Here is a 23,675-nt window from a genome sequence, read left to right as displayed (position 1 = left end):
CAAAAAGGAGGAAATCATGAAATTTGCAGGCAAATGGTGGGATCTAGAAAAGATCATCCTGAGTGAAATATCCCAGAAGGAGAAAGACAAACATGGGATATACTCACTTATATAGACCTATAAGATATGATAAACATAATGAAATCTATACACCTAAAAAAGATAATCAATTGAGCGGACATGGGGTAAGATGATCAATCCTCATTTAGAAAGACAGATGGGATGTGCATTGAACCTATGACAGGAGTCTACTGAGCACATCTGAAGGACTCTAACTAGCAGTGTTTTCAAAGCAAAGACTCATGACCAAACCTTTGGCAGAGTACAGGGAACCATATGAAAGGAGGGGAGTTAGTCTGATGGGGAAAGGATAGGAGCTCCACAAGGACCAAATATATCTGGGCACAGGGTCTTTTCTGAGACTGACATTCAACCAAGGACCATGTATGGATATAACCTAGAACCTCTGCTCAGATGTAGCCTGTGGTAGCTCAGTAACCAATTGGTTTCCCAAAGTGAGGGGAACAAGGACTATTTCTAACAGGAACTCAATGACTGGCTCTTTGGCCTCCCCACCCCCAAAGGGAGGAGCAGTCCTGTTAGGCCACAGAGGAAGGCTTTGCAGCCAGTCCTGAAGATACCTGATAAAACAGGATCAGATGAATGGGGAGGAGGTCCCCCCCATCAGTGGACTTGGAAAGGGGCACGGTGGAGATGAGGGAGGGAGGGACTGGGAGGGAATGAGGGATCGGGACATGGCTGGGATACAGAGTTAATAAAATGTTACTGATAAAAAAATTTAAAAAAATATAAATAAATAAATAAATAAACATAATTAAAAACAATGAAAAAAAATAAAAAATAAAAACTGCTTAGGGTATTAGGTAATAGTTCATTGTTAATCAACTCATAGTTCTGTCAGACACTAGTCTAATTTAATACAAGAGTATACATCCTAGGTTTAACAGATAGATACAATTTTTAGACAGGACGATTACAGAAAGATAGGTAATCTTCAAAAACTTCAGAGACCTACAGAATATGGCATTTAAAAACGTCTATCATTTTAGAGAGTCTTTGACAATGAGACAGGTCATCTTACAGCACTCAAAGAAGATGATGAGCATCAAAGAACCTCACAATGGAGATGACATCAAATCTGGCAAAGGAGCCAACTGGGCAAAAAAGAAAATGCCCTTGTTTCATGACAGAAACAAGAATTCTGCCAAAAATGGACAAGCTTAAATGCAAGACAAGTCAACTGCTGAACTCTGCCAAGACAGGGTAAGTCCTAAATAGTTCCTGCTTCACATATATGTCTATCAAATATTCTGAGCCAAAAGGCTGAAGATGATATTCCAACTTTATAGACAATTATGGGTTCAGGCAACAAACTGTCTCTGTCAATTTTTTGATTTTTTGAAAACTGCTAACATATACTTCCTAGTAACCCCAGTAATTAATTTTGTTCCTTCTCAAGTCTCTGGTGGGGTTGAAGACCAAATAGTTACAGTTCCACAATTAAGCTTAAGTTGTTCAGAATTTAAGAAAATATTTTCGGGGAAGGACAAGATGGCAGCCCCAGGAGAATACTGCGTCTGAGGAGCAGGACAACATTTTCCATACAGCCACCAAGAGACTGAACTCTGGGCCCTAAAACAACAGCTATCGTGTTTCTCAGGTCAGAGGAAACCCCCACAGGGTGGAAATCAATCAAGTCCACTCTCAGGTCACTCAGCCAGAACCAGGAAGAGATGCCTGGTCGCACAGGCACCAGGTCGCCAGACCAGAGCCACACACCTGCGTATCCTGATCACCTTCCCAGGATGAACAGTGGGCACAAAAACACCAGAGACTGGGAGTCCCAGTTGCAAGAAAAACCTACAGGGAAGGAAGGAAACGGGACTGGCCTTGGGTCACCCAGTTTTTCCCTGGAAAAGGTCTCACAGAATGGTGGGTGCGAGCTGCCATCACTAAACTGGGCTCCAGCCTCAAGCACGGAGACAGAGACTTGTTGTGTGCCCAACTCTCCATCACCGACAGAGCTGTGTGCCCCAGGGCATCAAGACTGGGAGTCCCTGTCAGGAGTAAACCCCACAGGGAAAGAAGGAAACAGGGACCCAATTAGGTCATCCAGTGTATCCCTGGAAAAGTTCCCACAGACCAGCAAGTGTGTGCACCGCCAGCCCAGGAACCAGCTCTGCACAAACAATTCCTCACAGACAGAACTGTGCACCCCAGGGCACCAGAGACTTGGAGACCCTGTTGGGAAAAATCGTCACAGGGAACTAAGCAAACAGGATGGACTTAGGCCATTAAGTATATCCTGCAGACCAGCCTAACCCAGGGACCTGCTGTGCACCAGCTAGGCTGCTGCTACTAGGAGAGCAGTACTCACCTGCCACAGATTACCACTAGGGTACTGGGGCACACAGCCCCAACCTCAGACCTATAGAAGCCTGGGATCCCCGAGATCAACCCCCAGATACTGCTCCAAGGGGCAACCAGTTATCCCTAACAAAACTGACCAAACCACAGGACACCCAGGTTACAGCCGCAGCTCACTAAATTTGCAGCAAGAAACACAGAAGCAGATCAGCTGTCTCCAGGACCTCTCCGGGTAAGAGGAGAGCCCTGTTGACTAACAAGGACCACAGTTACCACTCAGGTCTCTATGCCTGAGGTGAGCTGTGGCAACTCCTGAAAAACACCGGTAATAAAATGACCATACCCAAAAAGCTGAGGAAGCTTCCTCCAGGAAAAAACAGCTTCCTACGAAGGAGATTCTCTCCACCACAAGATTCCAGGAACCACCAGAAACTAACACCCAACACCTAAGATAGCCCAATGGGTAGAGGCCAGCATAAAAGCTCAACCAACAAAAGACAGAGCAATATGGCATCTCCAAAACCCAGTTATCCAGGGGCAAGTAGCCCTGGACACCCCAGCATAACTGAAATTCAAGAAAATGACCTAACATCTATGCTCATGAAGAGGATAACAAAGGAAACAAATAAAATGCATAAAGACCTAGAGGAATATAAACTCAAACAGTTTATGGCCATCCATAAAGAAATAGAGGAAGATAAAAAACAGATTGTGGCCATCTGTGAAGAAATACAGGAAGTTGCAGCCAAAGAGTTTGTGGCCTTTAGAGAGAAAATACTTAAATCACTGAAAAAAAAATAAAAGAAATAGAGAATTGTTCAAAAAAACAGATGAAAGAATTCAAGGAAAATACAGTCAGACAGGTGAAGGAAATCACCAAAATGGCTCAAGACCTGAAGATAGAATTGGAAATATTAAAGAAAACACAAATAAAGGAAATTGTGGAGAGAAAGAACTTAGGGAAGAAAACAGAAACCACAGAGGTAAGCATCACAAATAGACTACAAGAGATGGAAGAGAGAATCTCAGGTGTGGAAGATACAATGGAAGAAATCAATGTATCTGCCAAAGAAAATGTTAAATCTAAAAAATTCCTGACACACACCGTCCAAGAAATTCAACACAACATAAAAAGACAAAACCTAAGAATAATAGGAATACAGGAAAAAGAAGATTCCCTGCTCCAAGACCCAGAAAATATTTTCAACAAAATCATTGAAGAAAATTTCCCCAACTTAAAGGAGAGGCCAATAAGAATACAAGAGGCCTACAGTCCTCTCGCCACATAATAATCAAAACAGTAAGTATACAGAACAAAGAAAAAATACTAAACACTGCAAGGGAAAAAGGCCAAGTAACAAATAATGGCAAACCCATCAGAATCACACATAACTTCTCAACAGAGGCTATGAAAGCCAGAAGGGCCTGGACAGATATAGTACAGGCCCTAAGAGAACACAGATGTAAGCCCAGGCTACTATACCCAGCAAAACTCTCAATCCTCGTAGACAAAGAAAACAAGATATTCAATGACAAAAACAAATTTCTACAATACCTTAACACAAATCCAATGTTACAGAAGAGACTAAAAGAAAAAATACAACCCAAGAAAACTAGCTACTTTCAAGAAAACACAGGAAATAATTAACCTCACTACAGTAAAACAAAAAGCAACCAAGCACACAAACATATGACAACAGCCAACATCAAAATCAAAGGATCTAACAGCCACTGGTCATTAATCTCTCTCAACATCAATGGACTCAATTCTCCAATAAAAAGACACAGATTAACAGAATGGATACGTAAACAAGACCCAGCCATCTGCTGCATACAAGAAACACACCTAAGTCACAAAGATAGACATTACCTGAGGGTAAAGGGTTGGAAGACAACTTTCCAAGCAAATGGACCCAAGAAGCAAGCAGGAGTAGCCATGCTAATATCTGATAAAATAGACTTTCAACCAAAATTAATAAAAAGAGATGGGGAAGGACACTTCATACTCATCAAGGGAAAATTCCACCAGGAAGACATCACAATCCTGAACATCTATGCCCCAAATACAAGAGCACCCACATTTGTAAAAGAAACATTGATAAAACTTAAACCACATACATATCCCCACATATTAATAGTGGGAGACTTCAACACCCCACTCTCAACAAAGGACAGGTCAACACAACAATAATTAAACTAAGAAAAAAAGTCTCTAACAGAGGTCATGAATCAAATGGACCTAAGAGACATTTACAGAACCTTACACCCAAGCACAAAAGAATTTACCTTCTCAGCACCTCATGGAACCTTCTCCAAAATAAAGCATATGGTTGGTCACAAAGAAAGCCTCAACAGATAAAAGAAGATTGTTATAACCCCTTGTATCTTATCTGATCACCATGGGATAAAGTTGGACCTCAACAACAATAGAAATAGCAAAAAGCTTACACACACATGGAAACTGAACAACTTGCTACTAAAAGACAGCTGGGTCAGGGAAGAAATAAAGAAAGAAATTAAAGTCTTCCTAGAATTCAATGAAAATGAAGACACAACATACACAATCTTGTGGGACACAATGAAAGCAGTGTAAGAGGAAAGTTCAAGCACTAAGTGCCTTCAAGAAGAAATTCAAGACAGCTCATTCAAGCAACCTAATGGCTCACCATTAAAGCCCTAGAAAAAAAGAAGCAGACACACCAAAGAAGAGTAGATGGCTGAAAATAATCAAATTCATGGCTGAAATCAATCAATTAGAAACAGATAAAACAATTCAAAGAATCAATGAAACCAAGAGCTGGTTCTTTGAGAAAATCAACAAGATAGATGAACCCTTAGCCAAGCTAACTAAAAGGCAGAGAGACACCATCCAAATCAACAAAATCAGAAATGAAAAGGGGGACATAACTACAGACACTGAGGAAATCCAAACAATCATTAGGACTTACTTCAAAAGTCTATACACCACAAAATTTAAAAATCTGAATCAAATGGACAATTTTCTGAATCGATTCCACTTACCAAAGCTGAATCAAGACCAGGTAAATCAATTAAATAGTCCTATATCCCCTAAGGAAATAGAAGCAGTCATCAAAAGTCTCCCATCCAAAGAAAGCCCAGGACCAGATGGATTCAGTGCAGAATTCTACCAGACCTTCTAATATGCTGAACATAAAAACGGTAATTCCTATCAAGAATCAACTTCTGTAATTTTTGTAACATCACAGACACAGAACTGGCCAACTTAATCGGACCTGCCACTTCTAGAACTTTTACAGCATTAACCACATAAGCTGAATCTGATAGCAAATTAAATGGAAAATAACAATATTTAAATACTTCTAAAACAATTTTAAGCTCAACTACTTGTGGAGACCCGGGAGCGAATTGAACAGAAACAGGGTCTTTACCTTCAATCATATAAACCCCAACTCCTGTTTTTGAACCATCGCTAAAAATATTAGGGGCTCCAGGTACAGGCTGACTGGAGGTGATCCTTGGAAATATAACAGGGTGCTCTTTGAAAAATGTCAATAGGGGGTGTTTGGGATAATGACTATCTATAAGTCCTGAAAATGAGCACTTCAAGATGGCCCAATCATCAATGGTGCCATAGAGGGCAGCCAGCTGAGAATTTGTATAAGGGACTACTATCGTGGATGGGACTGAACCAAAAAATTGTAAACATTGGGAGACTCCCAAAAGGGCCATAGCTGCTACCGCAGAAAGATAATGCTCAATAGATTTAGTTGGGGAAATTTTTGGATGGATCCATAGTAATGGTCCCTCTTGCCACAGTACTCCTGATGGCTGATTAAAGGTGGGGAGAACACACAGAACAATTGGTAGATCTTCTCTCCAGCGCTGCAAAAAGGCCTGCTGTAAACAGTTTTCAACCTTTTGTAACGCTGCTCTGGCCTCACTGGTGAGCTGTCTGGGTGAATCCAGGGCAGAGTCTCCAGCCAAAATGGCGTATAAAGGTTTCAACTCATAATTTGGCAATCCTAAAAACCCGTGAATCCAATTTATATCTCCTAATAACTTTTGAAAGTCATTCAAAGTCTTTAACTGATCTGTCCTTAATACAAGTTTTTGAGGTATTACCCGTTCATAATCTATCCTGGCTCCCAAGTACTGTATAATTGAGCCCTTTTGTACTTTTTCAGGGGCAATTAGCAAATTTTTGTCCTGCAGCAATTTTACTAACCTGCTATAAGCTTTTACTAACCTGCTATAAGCTTTATCGAGTAGGCTTTCCTCTTTTGTGGCAAGAAGAATATCATCCATATAATGAACACACCGTATGGCCGGGAACTCCTGGCGCAGCAGTTTAATTGCTACCCCAACGAATAGTTGACACATAGTAGGGCTGTTTGCCATGCCCTGAGGTAATACTACCCACTCATACCGTTGATCTGGTTCTTCATGATTACAGGAAGAAACAGTAAAGGCAAATCTTTCACTGTCCTTTGAATTAAGAGGAATTGAGAAGAAACAGTCTTTAATATCAATAACTGTGATGGGCCAGGAGGACGGCAAAGCCGACAACAAAGGCAGGCCTCTCTGAACTGGACCCATAATTTGCATTTGTTGATTAATAGGTCTGAGATCGTGTAACAATCTCCATTTTCCTGATTTTTTTCTTGATAACAAATATGGGCGTATTCCAAGGAGAGACAGAGGGTTTAATATGCTTTAACCGCAACTGCTCGGCTACTAAACCTCTTGCCGCTTGCAGTTTTTCAGAGGAGAGTGGCCACTGAGGAACCCATACTGGCTCCTCAGTTTTCCAAGTAATGGGTATTCCTTCCCCTAGGAAAAACCCAATCCTTGTCTATGTTTCCTTGGGCGGACTGGTATAGGGCTCTTGCGCCCCTGTAGATGTTTTCCAACTCCAAAGCCAGGAACATAACCCATTTCCCTCACCATGTGTTGAGATGAGCCTGAATATTCATTACTCAACTTGAAACTCATTCCTTGTAACAAATCTCTTCCCCATAGAGATACGGGTAGTTCTAGAACATAGGGCTGTATCATACCCACGTGTCCCTCTGGATCTCTCCACTCTAATTGTCTAGCACTGATCTCTGGTGATTTTGCATAGCCAAGACCTTGTAAGGTTTGTGAAGCTGTCTGAATAGGCCATCCTAAAGGCCAGTCCTTCTTTGCTATAATACTTCTATCCACTCCTGTGTCTAGAAGCCCCAAGATATTTTTCCATCTATTTTTAACTCTAATGTTGGTCTTTGCTCCAAATCTAGTGATAAGAAAGTCAAGTCTGTTCCTGTAGAGCCAAAACCTCTCTCTCCTCTATCTATACTCCTAGCAGGGTAGCGACCATGGAGGCTGGGCAACAAGATAAGTTGAGCTATCCTGTCTCCCGGAGAGATAATGATTACTCCACAAGGAGAGGACACCATGATCTTTACAATTCCTGTATAATCAGGATCTATAACTCCTGGATGAACAATAAGTCCTCTTAAAATTGTAGATGATCTTCCTAGCAGGAGGCCGACAGTGTTAGGCTCCAGAGGTCCCTTAAGGTCTGAATCTATTAGCTGAATTCCCATTTGTGGAGTCAATACGAGTCTGGTGGAGGAACAGAGGTCCAATCCTGCGGAGCCGGAAGTGGCTCTCCGTGCTCCCGAGGATGACGGAGGGAGGGCCACTTCTCCTGTGTCTGCTCTTCCCGTGTCTGAGCACTCATGGCCCCATATATTTGGGGGCCCTGGAGTCGGGGGCCCCGCTGTCCATTTTTTGGATGAGTGCCACCATAACCTTGATTAAGGGGCTGTCCATTGATATCTTTTACTGAGCGGCATTCATTAGCCCAATGGTTCCCCTTTTTACATCTTGGGCAGAGGCCAGGCTGACGGGAGCTTGAACCGCTTCCTTCTTTTCCTTTTCCTCTTTCAGGACACTCCCTCTTCAAATGCTCCTTCCTACCACAACTGAAGCATCAACCTTGAGTAGTTTCTTTCCTACCCCGTGACAATTGCATAACAGCAGCTGCGAGACCCGTATTGGTCAGAGGGCCTCCTAACTCTCGGCAAACTTTCATCCATGCCTCTATACCTTTGTTCTTATAAGGAGTTATGGCAATTCTACATTCTTAAGTACATTGTTCATATACCAGCTGCTTTACCAGCGGCATAGCTCTATCGGGATCCCCCCGGATCCTTCCAGCTGCTTCCACCATTCTTGCTACAAAATCTGAAAAAGGCTCTGTAGGTCCTTGAATAATCTTAGTAAGGTTCCCAGCCACTTCTCCCTTATTAGGCAGGCTTTTCCATGCTTTGACAGATATCTGATTTATTTCGGTATATACATCTAGAGGGTAACCTGTCTGCTGGTTAGCAAATCGGCCTTGCCCTAGTAGCATGTCTCTATCCCAGGCCGGCTGGCCAGCAGCTTGATTAGCTGCAGCTTGCTCCACTGCAAATTCTACCAAAAAGGCCCTCCAGTCAAGATATTGTCCTGGGCTCAAACAAGCTCTAGCCCAACCAGACCAGTCACTAGGTGTCATACAATATCTTTCCAACCTCTCTACCTGAGACCGTGTAAAGGCAGCAGAAACCCCATAAGTACGGACTGATTCTGCCAGGGTCTTAATCACCTTAAAATCCAGAGGCTCATGGACCCTATTTCCTTGTGGATCCTGGAACACAGGGCAGGCCAGTGTTAATTCAGCACGTACCTGGCGCCAAACTTCCGGACAGTTGGTCTGAGCGGAACCCGTGTTCCTTATGCCTCCCTCCAGTGGATTATACGGCGGGGGGGCCGAGGGAGTCCTGATTTGATCCTCCTGCCCCTTTTCCCGGGTTTTTTTCTTTCTCTTTTCTTTAACCTTTGTTTTTTCCAGTCTCGCTATAAGCTCCTCAATTTCCTTTTTGATATCTTCTGCCCCAGACTCACTATCTGAACTAGAAGTTGAACCAGGGCTCTCAACCTCGGAGGATTTCTCCGACTTAGTTGACCTCTCCTCCTTCAATTGATCTAATGCTGCTTGCCCTTCCTCTATCGCTTGGAAACACCTCTGATCTTCCAGGCAACTTCGGACAAGTTGCCACACAGGTATCACCCGGCCCTCAAAGTTCCTTTTGTCTTTGCTAGATCTAAGTCTCGTCCTAACTTCTTCCAACAAGAGATCGTAAGATCCCCCGACACCACAAACCATGGGGCAGTCGTGTCACAGGCCTCTAAGAATCCCTCTAAGGTAGATAGATACCTTTAGCTTGAGCTTCTTAGATAGAAGCAGCTCCTGTAGAGCTAGAAAAATTGGGTGCGAAGGAGAAGCGCCCATGTCTTACTTACTTACTTTTGGTTCGCTACTTACTTGCGGTTGGCTTGTTTTCGCTCTGTCTTTGTCTACAGACAAGAGCAGCTAGCCGCAACTACCGCAGACTTTATCGTCCCAGCTTACCTTGGGAATTTACCAGTGCACTGCCCTGACTACAAGGAGTTCTGAGTCCTCGGTTTCCCGTATGGGCCACCACTTGTCGCGACCACCTCGACCAGCAAGGAAGGCACGGCACACGAACTCTTCTCCAGGTAGTTTATTCAGGAAGGTTTGAGCTATCTTCTGACCCCAGGGAGAGCCCTCCCCAGTAATAAGTACCCTGGAGCCAACCAATCCCAGGAAGCCACGTGGGAAGTTCGGATAGGTAGACGGCAGATCATCAGACACACCACAGCCAATAAGAAGTTGTTTATCCCGAGAGCACTTGCCAACAGGATGGCGGAAGGCGGAAATCGGCACCGCAGCTCTCCACACCACCCTATTCTCTCCTTTGCTCAGCATTGGATGGTTAGGTTTTTGTGTGTGTGTGTGTGGTTTTTTTTTTTTTTGTTGTTGTTGTTGTTGTTGTTGTTTTTGTTTTTGTTTTGGTAATACAGAGAACAAATGGCATGTTTATACAAACCTGAGACAGGTGATGCTTAGAATAAGCATCACAATGCAATATCTGGATTGAAACCAGATAGTGAGGTACAGAAATCAGCATTTGAATGAACATGGTAAATTGTATACATTCCATGAGAACATTGTACCAACATGGTTGATAATCTATTTTATTAGATATTAGAATGGCTATTCCTGCTTGCTTCTTAGGTCCCTTTGCTTGGAGAACTTTTTTCCAGCCCTTTACTCTGAGACAGTGTCTGTCTTTACTGCAGAGGTTTGTTTCTTGAATGCAGCAGAATGTTAGATCCTGTTTCTACAAACATTCTGTTAGTCTGTGTCTTTTTATTGGTGAGTTGAGTCCATTGATGTTGATAGATATTAGTGACCAATGAATTGTAGTTCCTTTTATTGTGAAATTGGTGGAGATTGTGTTTGTTTTCTTTTGGTTTTTTTGTTGTGAAATTATCGTTATACTGTGTTTTCATGGGTGCAGTTGATTTTGTTGGGTTGGAGTTTTCCTTCCAGTATCTGTTGTAGGGCTGAGTTGCTGTGTAGATATTGTTTAAATTTAGTTTTGTTGTGGAATATTTTATTTTCTCCATCTATATTGATTAAAAGTTTTGCTGGATATAGTAGTCTGGGTTGGCATTTGTGGTTGGTTTCTTAGTGTCTGCATGATATCTGTCCAAGTCCTTCTGGCTTTCATAATCTCTGTTGAGAAGTCTGGTGAGATTCTGATAGGTCTACCTTTATATATTACTTGGCTTTTTTCCCTTGCCACTTTTAATATTTTTTCTTTGTTCTATAGATTTAGTGTTTTTATTATAATGTGGTGGGTCTGGTCTAGTCTATTTGGTGTTCTCTTGTATGTTTAAGGGCATCTCTTTCTTTATATTGGGGAATTTTTCTTCTATGATTTTTCTTGAAAATATTTTCTAGACCTAAGAGCCTGGAATCTTCTTTTTCATCTATTCCTATTATTTTTAGGTTTTGTCTGTTCATGGTGTCCTTGATTTCTTGGATATTTTGTGTCAGGAAATTACTGTTTTTATGTTTCCTTTGAGAGATGCATCAATTTTTTTCAATTTTATCTTCAATGTCTGAGATTCTCTCCTCCATCCTTTATATTCTGTAGGTGATGCTTATCTCTGTGGTTCCTGATCTCTTCTCTAAATTCTCCATCTCCAAGGTTTTCTCAGTTTGTGTTTTCTTTATTGATTCTAATTCCATTATCATGTCTTAATGATTTTATTCATTTCTATCTATTGATTGTTGATCCCTATCTGTTCATGATGGCCTCTATTTATTTAGTTGTATTCACCTGTGCTTCTTTTGAGAGATTTGTTTGTTTCCTCTTTATGTGCCTCTAATATCTGCATAATCATAAATTTAAGATCATTTTCCTGTGTTTCAGCTACATTTGAATATCCACTGATTTGGGATTTTTCTGATGAAGCTATGATATCCCGGTTTCTGTTGATTGTGTTCTTTTGCCACCCTCTGGCCAACAACAGAGTTGTGTGTAGGCTTGTACTGCAGTCTGGGTTCTCCTGTCTCAGGAGTCTAGAGTAGTCTTCAGGAAAATGAGAAAGTCCAGGGGCTCAAGAATGGGTGCTGGGGACTTGGATGCAGCTAAGGAAGGGAGGGCACTAACACAATTGTCTTTTTTTTTTTCTTTATAAGAGAAATGGTTTATTTATAATATTGTAAATTTGCTCACTTAAACCTATTTTACTATTTTTTATCATCAAAACATTGTCACCAGCCAGCAGTGACACCTGAATACCACCTGAGAGAGAGCTGGAGAGAGAGAGACAGAGCGACACAGAGAAGGACACCAAGTCTACATGCTGATCAAAGTGTCTATTTAGTGGACGTCAGGTTAACACTTAAGTAGGCAAAAAAAGTACAAGCAGTTTCTCATGCAGGCAACTTTACTTAGCCAAAACATATGAGGGCTCATTCAAGGTTACACAGAGCCTGCTGGTTACTATGGTTGCACAGAGTTTCTCAGGGTCAGAGCAATCCTCTGTAGGACCACCAAGGTCAGTCTACGAGAGACTGGACTTTGGATCCTGTTTATAGGGGGATATCTGTCTTAGGTTGGTAAATATCTGATCACCCAGAACTCATCATTGACTAACCGGCCCATCACACAGGAAAGGAGAGGTTAAAGCTGATGTTTGAGCTGGGCAAGCCAAGCCCCTACCTGGGGTGAGGAAGTCACAGCATGCTGCTGTTTCAATGACATTAAATCTAGCTTGGTGATGTTGAGCTAAGTGGACACATCTGGCAATAACAAAGATGAATAGTACCAGACCAGCCAAACAAAGGTGTGCTAACATGTACAGGGAGAACAAGAGGGGGATTGGGCACTAAGGCACAAAGGTGTAATTTAGGCTTCACTGGGTGAAGCAGCTGCAGCAGTATCAGCAATACCATCACTTGGGGAATGATCTTGTTCCTTCATTTAATCCACTTGTTGCACCAGTCTCTTTGGCAGCCATCGATCAGCATCTTTAACCTGCAAAAAAAAAAAAAAAAAAAAAAAAAAAAACACAAACATATCCGGGTCCCCAAATTAAAAAGGGGTCATGTCCATGCCATGTATTATTCAAAGGGTCCCTCTATTTAACCATGGAGGTTTCAGGGAGCCAAAACTGTTTAGCTGCAGATTTGCCATGTTTGTCCAGAGTTAAAAATTTTTAATTGAGCTCTGGATGAATGAGGAGAACATAATTCCCCCTTTTTTGTCTTTTGTAAATACATCTTAATGGTGGCATGATCATGTTTAACTATGCTTTGGCCCATAGGATTATAAGGAATACCTGTAACATGTTTAATATTTAATTTTTTACAGAAAATTTGAAAGGGCTTGCTGGTATAAGCTGTTTTATTGTCAGTTTTACTTTGGTGTGGCATGCCAAGAACAATGAATGCAGCCAAACAATGATCAATAACACGGCACACAGCTTCTCTAGAATGCAAGGTAGCAAAAATAAATCTTGTATAGGTATCAATAATTATATGAATAAATTTTAATTTTTTAAATTTTATAAAATGAGTCACATCCATCTGTCATAGCTGAATTGGGGTCAGCCCTCAGAGGTTAACCCCAAGATGAGGTACTGGACAGAAAACATCACAATTGTTATAATTTTTAACAATTTTTTTTTTTTGCTTGTTCTTTGGTAAGGCCGTAAGCTAAACCTAAGGAGTGACTATGAAGATGATGTAATTTATGAGCCAATTGAACTTTTTGTATAGGTGTTTCTTGAGCCAAGGTTATTAAGGCTTCATCAATAGTCTGGTTACCTGAAGCAAGAGGTCCAGAGACGCCAGAATGGATCGATGATCCCTGAGCTTCCACCATTTGCCTGGCATCCAGGGAGAGACCAGCAGAACCCTAGCGTAAATGCTGGGAACACCACCCGAGGAATCCCAGCCTACTAGAGAGAAGGGTCCCTGGACCTGGGGCTCCCCTCTCTCTGGTATATGCAGAAAGTTCCGGGGGCCACGGTTTGCCACTCTCAGACCTGGGAGACGGCCATGAGACCTAGATCCAACAGATCCCAACTCTCCAGGGGATCCTGAAGCTGCCCTTAGGGGAGCTGCCAGAGCGGGGCTCCCTGGAACTGAGGCTCTGCACTGGCGAGGATGTGTAGAATGTGAACGAGGTCCACAGTTTGTGACTCCAGACCTGGGCAATGGCCACAGGGGTCCTGGATCCTATTGCCCCTAACTAATGGATGTCCCCTCCCGTCCAGGAAGCCCAAAGTTTGATGATCTGAATCCAGCCGCCTGTCCACTCGCCAGTTTCAGAGTCTCAGATCCTCTGCGCCTCAGATATGCCGCACACCGGTTGCCGCCATGCCGTTGCTGTTTCTCTGGTGTGTTATTGGCCTCTTTGTTAAAAACCAGGTAGTGATGTGAGCAAGGGCTTATCTCTGAATCCTCAACTCTTTTTAGTATGCGTGAATGTATATTATATATTATATTCTATATAATACTATATATTATATATGTAATAGACATATATAAAGTGGGATATATAGATGATATATGATACTTATTATACTTCTTTAATATATTTCTACTATATGGATGAAAATGCTGTTTTAGATACAGACATGAGGTATTTAATGATTCTGATATCCTCTTCTAATAATCATTTTAATATTTACATTACTGAAATGTGTGAAGTGAATAAAAAACAAGGTGGGTACATCTTCTATCCAAGTACTCAGGAAGCTGACATATCAGATCATAAATTTAAATGTAGTCTTGCCTAATTATTGACATCCAAGACAGACAGAAATTCAAATGAGACCATGTCATGACAATTGGTGAAAATATAAAAAAATACAATAACAGCACACCACTTTTCTTTTTAATTTTTATTTATTTATTTTACTTATAGTTTATTCACATTGTATCCCAGCTGTAGTCCCCTTCTCCATTCCCTCCCAAACCCATCCTCCCTCCCTCATCTCCTCCCATGCCCCTCCAGGTCTTACTAACTCCTCCTTCTTTCATATGATTCCCTGCACTCTGCCCAAAGTTTGGTTATGAGTTCTCAGCATCTGCTTTGATACACTGCTGGGTAGGTCTTTCAGAAGTCCTCTGTGGTAGGCTCTTGTCCTGTTTCCTGCTTTCTTCTTCTTCCAATGTCCATCCCATTTGTCTTTCTAAGAAAGGATTGATCATCTTACCCAGGGTCTGCCTTCTTGTTTATCTTCTTTAGGTGTACAAATTTTAGTATGTTTATCCTATATTATAGGACTAGTATCCAACCAAGGTCCATTCATGGAGATAACCTGGAACCCCTGCTCAGATGTAGCCCATGGCAGCTCAGTATCCAAGCGGGTTTCCTAGTAAGGGGAACAGGGACTGCCTCTGACATGAACTCAGTGGCTGGCTCTTTGACCACCACCCCAATGAGGAAGAAGCAGCCTTGCCAGGCCACAGAGGAGGACATTGCAGCCAGTCCTGATGACACCTGATAAGCTAGGGTCAGATGGAAGGGGAGGAAGACCTCCCTTATCAGTGGACTTGGGGGGGGGCATGGGAGGAGATGAGGGAGGGAATTACAGCTGGGATACAAAGTGAATAAAATGTAAGTGATGTAAAAAATAAAAATTTAATTAAAAAAATCAAAAGCAACACAGATGCAAGAATAAAGCCCTAGACCAGAGGAAATGGACTTCTGGCAAAAGGATTTTATTCCCTGGTACATATTCTGCTTCACCCAGTCCCCTGACTTACATGCTCTGGTAGTCTAGAAGGGGTGCTGCAAGCTCAAGTGTGTATTTCCTGTCCACAAAGGTTGGTATCAGGGTGAAAGAGAAACCCTGCAGGCCTGAGAGACACTGGGAAATGAAGGAGGTGTGCCAACATTGGGAGCAGAACTTTGAGTGGATGTGTGACACTTAGGGCCTTACCTAAAGGTAATTGCCTTAGACCTAGTCAGGTGAGGGGAGTATTTGACAGTAATTTTGACAGTAATGTCAAAAATTCAGAGTATGTTTCAGGAATGCTTTGTGTTTCTCTGTATGCACAAACTGACTCTAGTTACCCTGTGGGCCAGTTTGATAGCTATAAATGGGCAAGATCCATCTGAGAACATGCTGAGGGTGGAGAGTGTATGGTATGTGTTTTCACCGCATCTCTGCCATGGTAGGACTGCATTACTGGCTTATAGAACATTTACAGGGTCTAGATGTAAGTGTGTAGACCAATCTTGCATGGCTGTTGTACTTGTAGTATTTCTTGGTATAATGTAATGATGTGGAGTTTCAGGTTTCTTCCTATACTTTATTCCTTGAAAAGTACTTATGATTTGGGTTGACTTTCTAGAATATATAGCTTGTAAGGACTGAATTTTGTGAAGAATTTGTGCTTGAGGAAATAGCCCAGTTTTCTTTGGAAAAAATGAATTGTTTAAAAGTTTGAAGGAGAGAGCTGATGAGATTATGGGTCTAGTGAAATGGCTAGGTGAGTAAACATGTTTACAGCCAAGTCTGGCGACCTAAATTTGATTCCCAGAATCCAAATGCAGGAGAGAACTAATTCAGGCATCTTGGATTCTAACCTCCACATACGCACACTGTTAGAAGAAAAAGTGGGGAAGAGACTAGAACTCATAGGCACAGGAGACCACTACCTGAACAGAACACCAACAACACAGGCTCTAAAATCAACAATCAATAAATGGGACCTCATGAAACTGAAAAGCTTTGGACACTGTTGTCTGAACAAAACGACAGCCTACAGATTGGGAAAGGATCTTCACCAACCCTATATCTGACAGAGGACTAATATCCAGAATATATAAATAATTCAAGAAGTTAAACAGCAACAAATCAAGGAATCCAATTAAAAATGGGGTACAGAGCTAAACGGAGAATTCTCAATAGAGGAATAGCGAATGGCCAAGAAACATTTAGAGAAATGCTCAATGCCCTTACTCATCAGGGAGATGCAAATCAAAACAACCCTGAGATTTCACCTTACACCCATCAGAATGCCTAAGATCAAAAACTTGAGTTTTTGCTTTTAGACAAGAACACATGCTGGAGAGGATGTGGAGAAAGGGGAACCCTCCTCCACTGCTGGTGGGAATGTAAACTGGTACAACCACTTTGGAAATCAATCTGGCGCTTTCTCAGACAATTAGGAATAGTGCTACCTCAAGATCCAGCTATACCACTCCTAGGCATATATCCAAAAGTGCTAAAGTATACAACAAGGACATTTGCTCAACCATGTTTGTAGCAGCTTTATTTGTAATAGCGAGGAGCTGGAAACAACCCAGATGTCCCTCAATGGAGGAATGGATACAGAAATTGTGATACATTTACACAATGGAATATTATTCAGCAATTAATAACAAGGAAATCATGAAATTTGCAGACAAATGGTGGGAACTGGCAAAGAGCATCCTGAGTCAGGTATCCCAAAAGCAGAAAGATACACAGGGTATATACTCACTCATAAGTGGATATTAGACATATAATACAGGAAAAACATACTAAAATCTGTACACCTAAAGAAACTAATCAAGAAGGAGGATGCTGGCTAAAATGCTCAATCCTCATTCAAAAAGGAAAAGAGGATAGACATCGGAGGAAGGAGAAAACAAGGAACAGAACAGAAGCATACCACAGAGGGCCTCTGAAAGACTCTATCCAGCAGGGTATCAAAGCAGATGCTGAGACTTATAGCCAAACTTTGGGCAGAGCACAGGGAATCTTATGAAAGAAGACCTGGAGAGGACAGGAACTCCACAAGGAGAGCAACAGAACCAAAAAATCTGGGGACAGGGGTATTTTCTAATACTTCAAACAAGGACCATTCATGCAGATAATCTAGAATCCCTGCACAGATGTATCCCATGGCAGTTGAGTGTCCAAGTGGGTTCCATAGTAACGGGAACAGGTACTGTCTCTGACATGAGCTCAGTGGTTGGCTCTTCGATCACCTCCTCCTGAGGGGGTAACAGCCTTACCAGGCCACAGAGGAAGATATTGCAGCCACTACTAATGAGACCTGATAGACAAGGATCAGAAGGAAGTGGAGGAAGACCTCCCCTATCAGGACTGGGGGAGGGGCATGGATGGAGAAGAGGAAGGGCGTGGGATTGGGAAGGAGGGAGGAAGGAAGGGAGCTACAGGTGGGAAACAAAATGAATAAACTGTAATTAATAAAAACATAAATAAAAAAGAAAAAGATTATACACTTACCAAGATTCAGTAAGATTTACCAAGCCTTGCAAGATTTGCAAAGCCTCTAAATATGAGTACTTAAAGATGGTCATTTATGTAGAGACAGAAAACTCATGAGAAAATATAGTGCACTGAAAATGTAAATAAAATACACAAATTTACAGGAAAATAAATTTCACGTATTCCAAGACAAATGTGTAAATATTCCTAGTGTTGTGTCTACTGAATATTTTGAGTCCATAGCTTAAGCGTTCCCCAAAAGTTTATATTAAGAGTTACACTGATGCCACCTAGTGGTTCTACTTTGCCTAACTCCGAACGAAAGAGGAAATACGGAGTGTTGGGCTGTGATGAGTCAGTGGACTTCACCACTTAACCTGTGCTTACACCATAGATGTAATTAAAGATCTGATGAATTGGCTTCTGAGTAAACCAACTTCCACTGAGTCTGAAGAGCAACCGCGCCTTTTGCTCCCCCACCACCAATTGTGAGGATTTGATTCCTCTGCCTTTCATTGTATCCACATAAACAACTAAGGCCAAAATTTCTCTAACTGCAGCCTGAAGAGTTTCATCCTTAATTTGTCTCGGTCAAAATTGATCTGGAATATTTTTTTTCTTGACAGCCACTCCTTTTCATTCGGAAAATTCTAGAAAATGAAAAGTCAGTTCTTCAAGTCTGAGTAATGCAAACCTTTGGGTTGGTTGTTCTTCTCAAGGCCTGAAGTAAGGCCAGAGTCCTGTGGTCAATACTATCACTTGAAATAATCTCAATTTCTCACTGAAAAGACACATGCTTTTTCTCCTCAGACTTCTTGTCTTTTCTAATAGCTTGCTCAGTTTTAGCAAGCTCTTCCTGTCTTTCTGGCTGACTTTAATTTGGATACAAGTCCACCAATGTAAGGCTTGTACACCTTCAGTGGAACAAGAAAAGAAATTAGCAATACTTTGTTTGCAGACACTGGGATTACCTCAAGCATCCAACTAGGGCTGAAAAATTTGTCCCCAGCATCTAGGGGAGAGTCTGAGTCTAGCCTGTCAGGATGTCAGGGCCACGAGACCTGGATTTCCCTTCTTTGAGGTCTGGTTTGCCTTAAAGATGTTTATCCTATTTTGATAGAGATAGTTTTTTCCTTGCACTTGAAGTATGAATTAATATGATTTGCAAAAAGGTAGCATGACTCTCTAAATCTGACAGTTATACTGTACGTGTAATGGAAAGGGCTATTCTTACCTGTGTCGTCTTCTTTATCTGGAAGGTAACTTTTCTGTTCCACGAAAGAATTATTTTGTGCTGGTTTATCACTATAGTTTTTCGGAGATTCAATGGCTTATTTTACATTTTTGTTGTTTTAACCACCCCCTATCTGATACTTTTCTTTCTTTTTTTTTTATACTTTTCTTAATATTTGAAAACTTGGCATAAATTGAGCTAATCATGAAACCATTTCATTCTGACTCTCAAAAATAGCCTTTAATATCCCAAAAGCAGAAAGACATATATGGCATATACTCACTTAAAAGTGGATACAAGGCATATAATATAGGGTAAACATACTAAAATTTATACACCTAAAGAAACTAAGCAAGGTGGAGGACCCTGGGTAAGATGATCAATCCTCACTCAGAAAGACAAATGGGCTAGACATTGAAAGAAGGAAAAAACAGGAAAAGGACAAGAGCCTACCACAGAGGGCCTCTAAAATATTCTACCCAGCAGTGTATCAAAGTAAATGCTGAGACTTATAACCAAACTTTGGGCAGAGTGCAGGAAATCTTATGAAAGAAGGGGGAGAAAGACCTGGAGGGGACAGGAGTTCTACAAGGAGAGCAACAGAACCAAAATATCTGGTCATAGGGGTCTTTTCTAAGACTAATATCCAACCAAGGACCATTCATAGAGATAACCTAGAACCCCTGCTCAGATATAGCTAATGGTAGCTCAGTATCCACGTGGGTTCCATAATAGGGGGAACAGGGACTGTCTCTGACATGAACTCAGTGGCTGGCTCTTTTACCACCAACCACTCCTGAGTGGGGGAGCAGCCTTGCCAGACCACAGAGGAGGACAATGCAGCCAGTTTGGATGACACTGGATAAGCTAGGGTCTTATGGAAGGGGAGGAGGACCTCCCATATCAGTGAACTTAGAGAGGGGCATGGGAGGAGATGAGGGAGAGAGGGTGGGTTGGGGAAGGAATGAGAGAGGGGGCTACAGCTGGGATACAAAGCAAATAAAATGTAATTAATATTAAGAATTAAAATTTAAAATAAAAAATAGCCTTTGAAACAGAATTTTAAATGCTTTTAATATGGGACAGATGAGTGGTCACTTTTGTAAGTCCTTTAGGAGCAGAAGTGCTAAGTTCCAAAATTCCAACGTGTAAGCGATGGTTGCTTGGAGAGTGTCTGTGCTTACTGCAATGTGCTTCACTCTTATTCCATTTACAGCTTTTCTTATTTGTGTGAAAATCACACTCTGGTATAAAAAAATACATTGATACAGTTTATTTGCCAATAATGTTTAAAACACACGAATTGTAGCTGTTTGCTTCTCTGTTTCCCACAAAGACTTCTTTCATTACAGGATACAGGCAGCAATCACAGGCACCATGGCTACCATTCGCCTCCTGCCAGCAATAAACTTCTGCATGAGGTGACATGGCCTCCTGTGTATGAATTTTTAAGGTTTTATTTTTTATAAGTAGATGTATGTTTGTGTGAGTGTGTATGACATGCGGGCATGGGTGCCCATGAGGGCAGGAAGAGGATATCAAATTCCCTGGAAGTGACCTCATGAGCTATTGTGAGCTAATATCTCACACAACCTTCACAATTCTAAGATCCACTGGTCATACGCCATAATAAATACTCTTGCGTTTAGGAGAGCAATGTGTGGTAGCTGTGTGCTAATTTAAAGAACTTGTAAATTCACAGTACTGAGCCCCCCACCCCACCCCCATGATCAGTAGATTACAACAATAGCTCTCACGATTCTTAATATCTGTGTGGTCTTTATAGAGTCCTAAAGAAGAGCTTACACTGAGCACTTACTACTGAATGCAGTAATGAAATGGATTGTGTGCTTAATAACTGCTTCTACTAGAAATTACAATGGGAGTTCTGGTGAAGGCAGCATTGTCTTGAAAAACAACTGTCCATGATAAAACAGATTAAGAGAATTTATTATCACTAAGTCAGCTCTACAGAGGACACAGGAAGGAATACTTCAGTCTCAAAGCAAATATGAGCCAATTCAAGAAGGCACAAGGAATGAATAATTTCAGAACAAGCAATCAAAAGAAAATACCACAAAACAACAAGCTAACAAAAATTAATATATACCTTTCAATAATAGTTTGAGATTGATTTTTAGATAACCAACAGCTAAAATTAGAGATGCCTTCAGCAAAGGAGTCTTCACATTCAGCATGATGGAATGATCCAGGACAAGAGCAATAGCTTGTCTGTTCTGAGTGCTTCTGGGGAAAGTTCCCACACATAGTGCTTGCAGCTTCATCCGCTGACACATAGCTTCTGGAAGCAGCGCTGTACACACATTCAAAACATTTCTCGCCATTTCCTTTTTAAAATTTCATTTTCCAAACTTTATCATTTAAAACTTTAGAGAACAATCCTGTACAATAAAAGAAGTTCTGGAGTTATCCCCATTCCTGATTTCAGGCTGAACTGTGGAGCAATAGTAACAAAAAAAAAAAAAAAAAACCTGCATGGTATTGGCATAAAAACAGACAGGTTGATCAGTTGATCAATGGATTCAAATCAAAGGCCAAGAAGTAAACCACACACTATGGATACTTGATTTTTGACCAAAAAAAAAAAAAAAAGCCAAAAATATAAAATGAGAAAAGAAAGCATCTTCAACAAATGGTGCTGTTCTAACTGGATTATCTGAATGTAGAAGAATGCAAGTAGATCCATATTTATCACCTTGCACAAAACTCAAGTCCAAGTGAATCAACAACCTCAACATAAAACCAGATACACTAAATCTGATAAAAGAGAAAATGAGGAATAGCCTTGAATACACTGGCATAAGAGACAATTTCCTGAACAGAACACCAACAGCTCAGGCACTAACATCAACAATTAATAAATGGGACCTCATGAAACTGAAAAGATTCTGTAAGGCAAGCAACACCATCAACAGGACAAAACAGCAGCTTACAGATTAGGAAAATATCTTCACCAACCCTACATCTTTCAGAGGGATGATATCCAAAATATATAGAGAACTCAAGAAATTAAACAGAAACAAACCTAATAATTCAGTTTAAAAGTGGGGTACTGAGTTAAACAGATAATTCTTAACAGAGGAATCTCTAATGACTGGGAAGCACTTTTAAAAAAAAATCCTCAACATCCTTAGTTGTCAGGAAAATGCAACTCAAAATGACCCTGAGATTCCATCTTACACTGATCAGAATGGCTAAGATCAAAAACCCAAATGACAGCTCATGCTGGAGAGGATATGGAGCAAGGGGAACAATCCTCACTGCTAGTAGAAGTGAAAACTTGTACAGCCACTTTGGAAATCAATTTGGCACTTTCTCAGAAAATTGGGAATAGTTCCACCTCAAGACCCAGCTATATCACTCCTGGGCATATACCCAGATGTTCCACCATACCACAAGGACACTTGCTCAACTGTTTATAGCAGCTCTATACATAATAGGCACAAACTGAAAACAGCCTAGTTGCCCCTCAACCAAAGAACGGATTCTTTTTAAAGTGGTAAATTTATATAATGGAATATTACTCAGCTATAAAAAACAAAGAATTCATGACATTTGCAGGCAAGTGGATGGAACTAGAAAATATCATCCTGAGTGAGGTAACCCAGACCCAGAAAAACAAACATGGTATGTACTCCTGTATAAATGGACATTAGCCATAACCATCCTACAATCCACAGACCCAAAGAAGCTGAGTAATGAGAGCCCAAGGGAGGATACTTGAATCTCGATAAGAAAAGAAAATAGAATAAACATCAGGGGGTGGATGGGTGGAATGAACTGGATAGAAGAGGAGGTAGAAAGAAAGGGGAGCAGGAAGGATTAAGTGTAGGGAGAACAGACGGAAACAGAACTGGAATGGAGAGGCATCTTTGGTAAGAGCTAGAAACCTAAGACAATGGAAATGCTCAGGAATCTTTCAGGGTGGTCCTAGCTAAGATTCCTAGTGGTAGGGGATGTGGAACCTGAAATGGCCACCTTCTGTGATAAGGTAAGATTCTCAGTGGAGGGATGGGGATACCAACCTAGCCACAAAACCTTCGACCCACAATTTTCCTGCCTACAAGATGTGCAGGGATAAACAGGAAGCAAAAAATTGAGGGACTGGCCAACCAATGGGTGGCCCACCTTGAAATCCATGCCATGAGAGAAGCACACCTCTGACACTATTAATGACATTCTGCTGTTCTTGCAGACAGGAGGCTAGCATAACTGTCATTGAGAGGCTTCACCCAGCAACTAATGGAAACAGATGAAGAGACCCACAGCCAAACATTGAGCAGAGCTCAGGGAATCTTGTGGAAGGGGAGGAAAGACTAAAGAAGCCAGAGAGATCAAGGACACCTCAAGAAAACCTACAGAATCAACTAACCTGGGCCCAGGGAAGCTCACTGAGACTGAACCA

General features: G+C 41.4%; 1 pseudogene; it reads right to left on the bottom strand.

Annotated features, from left to right (window-relative positions):
• Nucleotides 1-18,387: 18,387 nt before the first annotated feature.
• LOC110563374 (calcium-independent phospholipase A2-gamma-like) lies at nucleotides 18,388-20,591 on the bottom strand (annotated as a pseudogene).
• Between the last annotated feature and the right edge of the window lie 3,084 nt (nucleotides 20,592-23,675).

Source organism: Meriones unguiculatus, chromosome 14 (assembly GCF_030254825.1).
Source record: "Meriones unguiculatus strain TT.TT164.6M chromosome 14, Bangor_MerUng_6.1, whole genome shotgun sequence".
Classification (NCBI taxonomy): domain Eukaryota; kingdom Metazoa; phylum Chordata; class Mammalia; order Rodentia; family Muridae; genus Meriones; species Meriones unguiculatus.
This window is presented reverse-complemented; position numbering and strand designations above follow the sequence as displayed.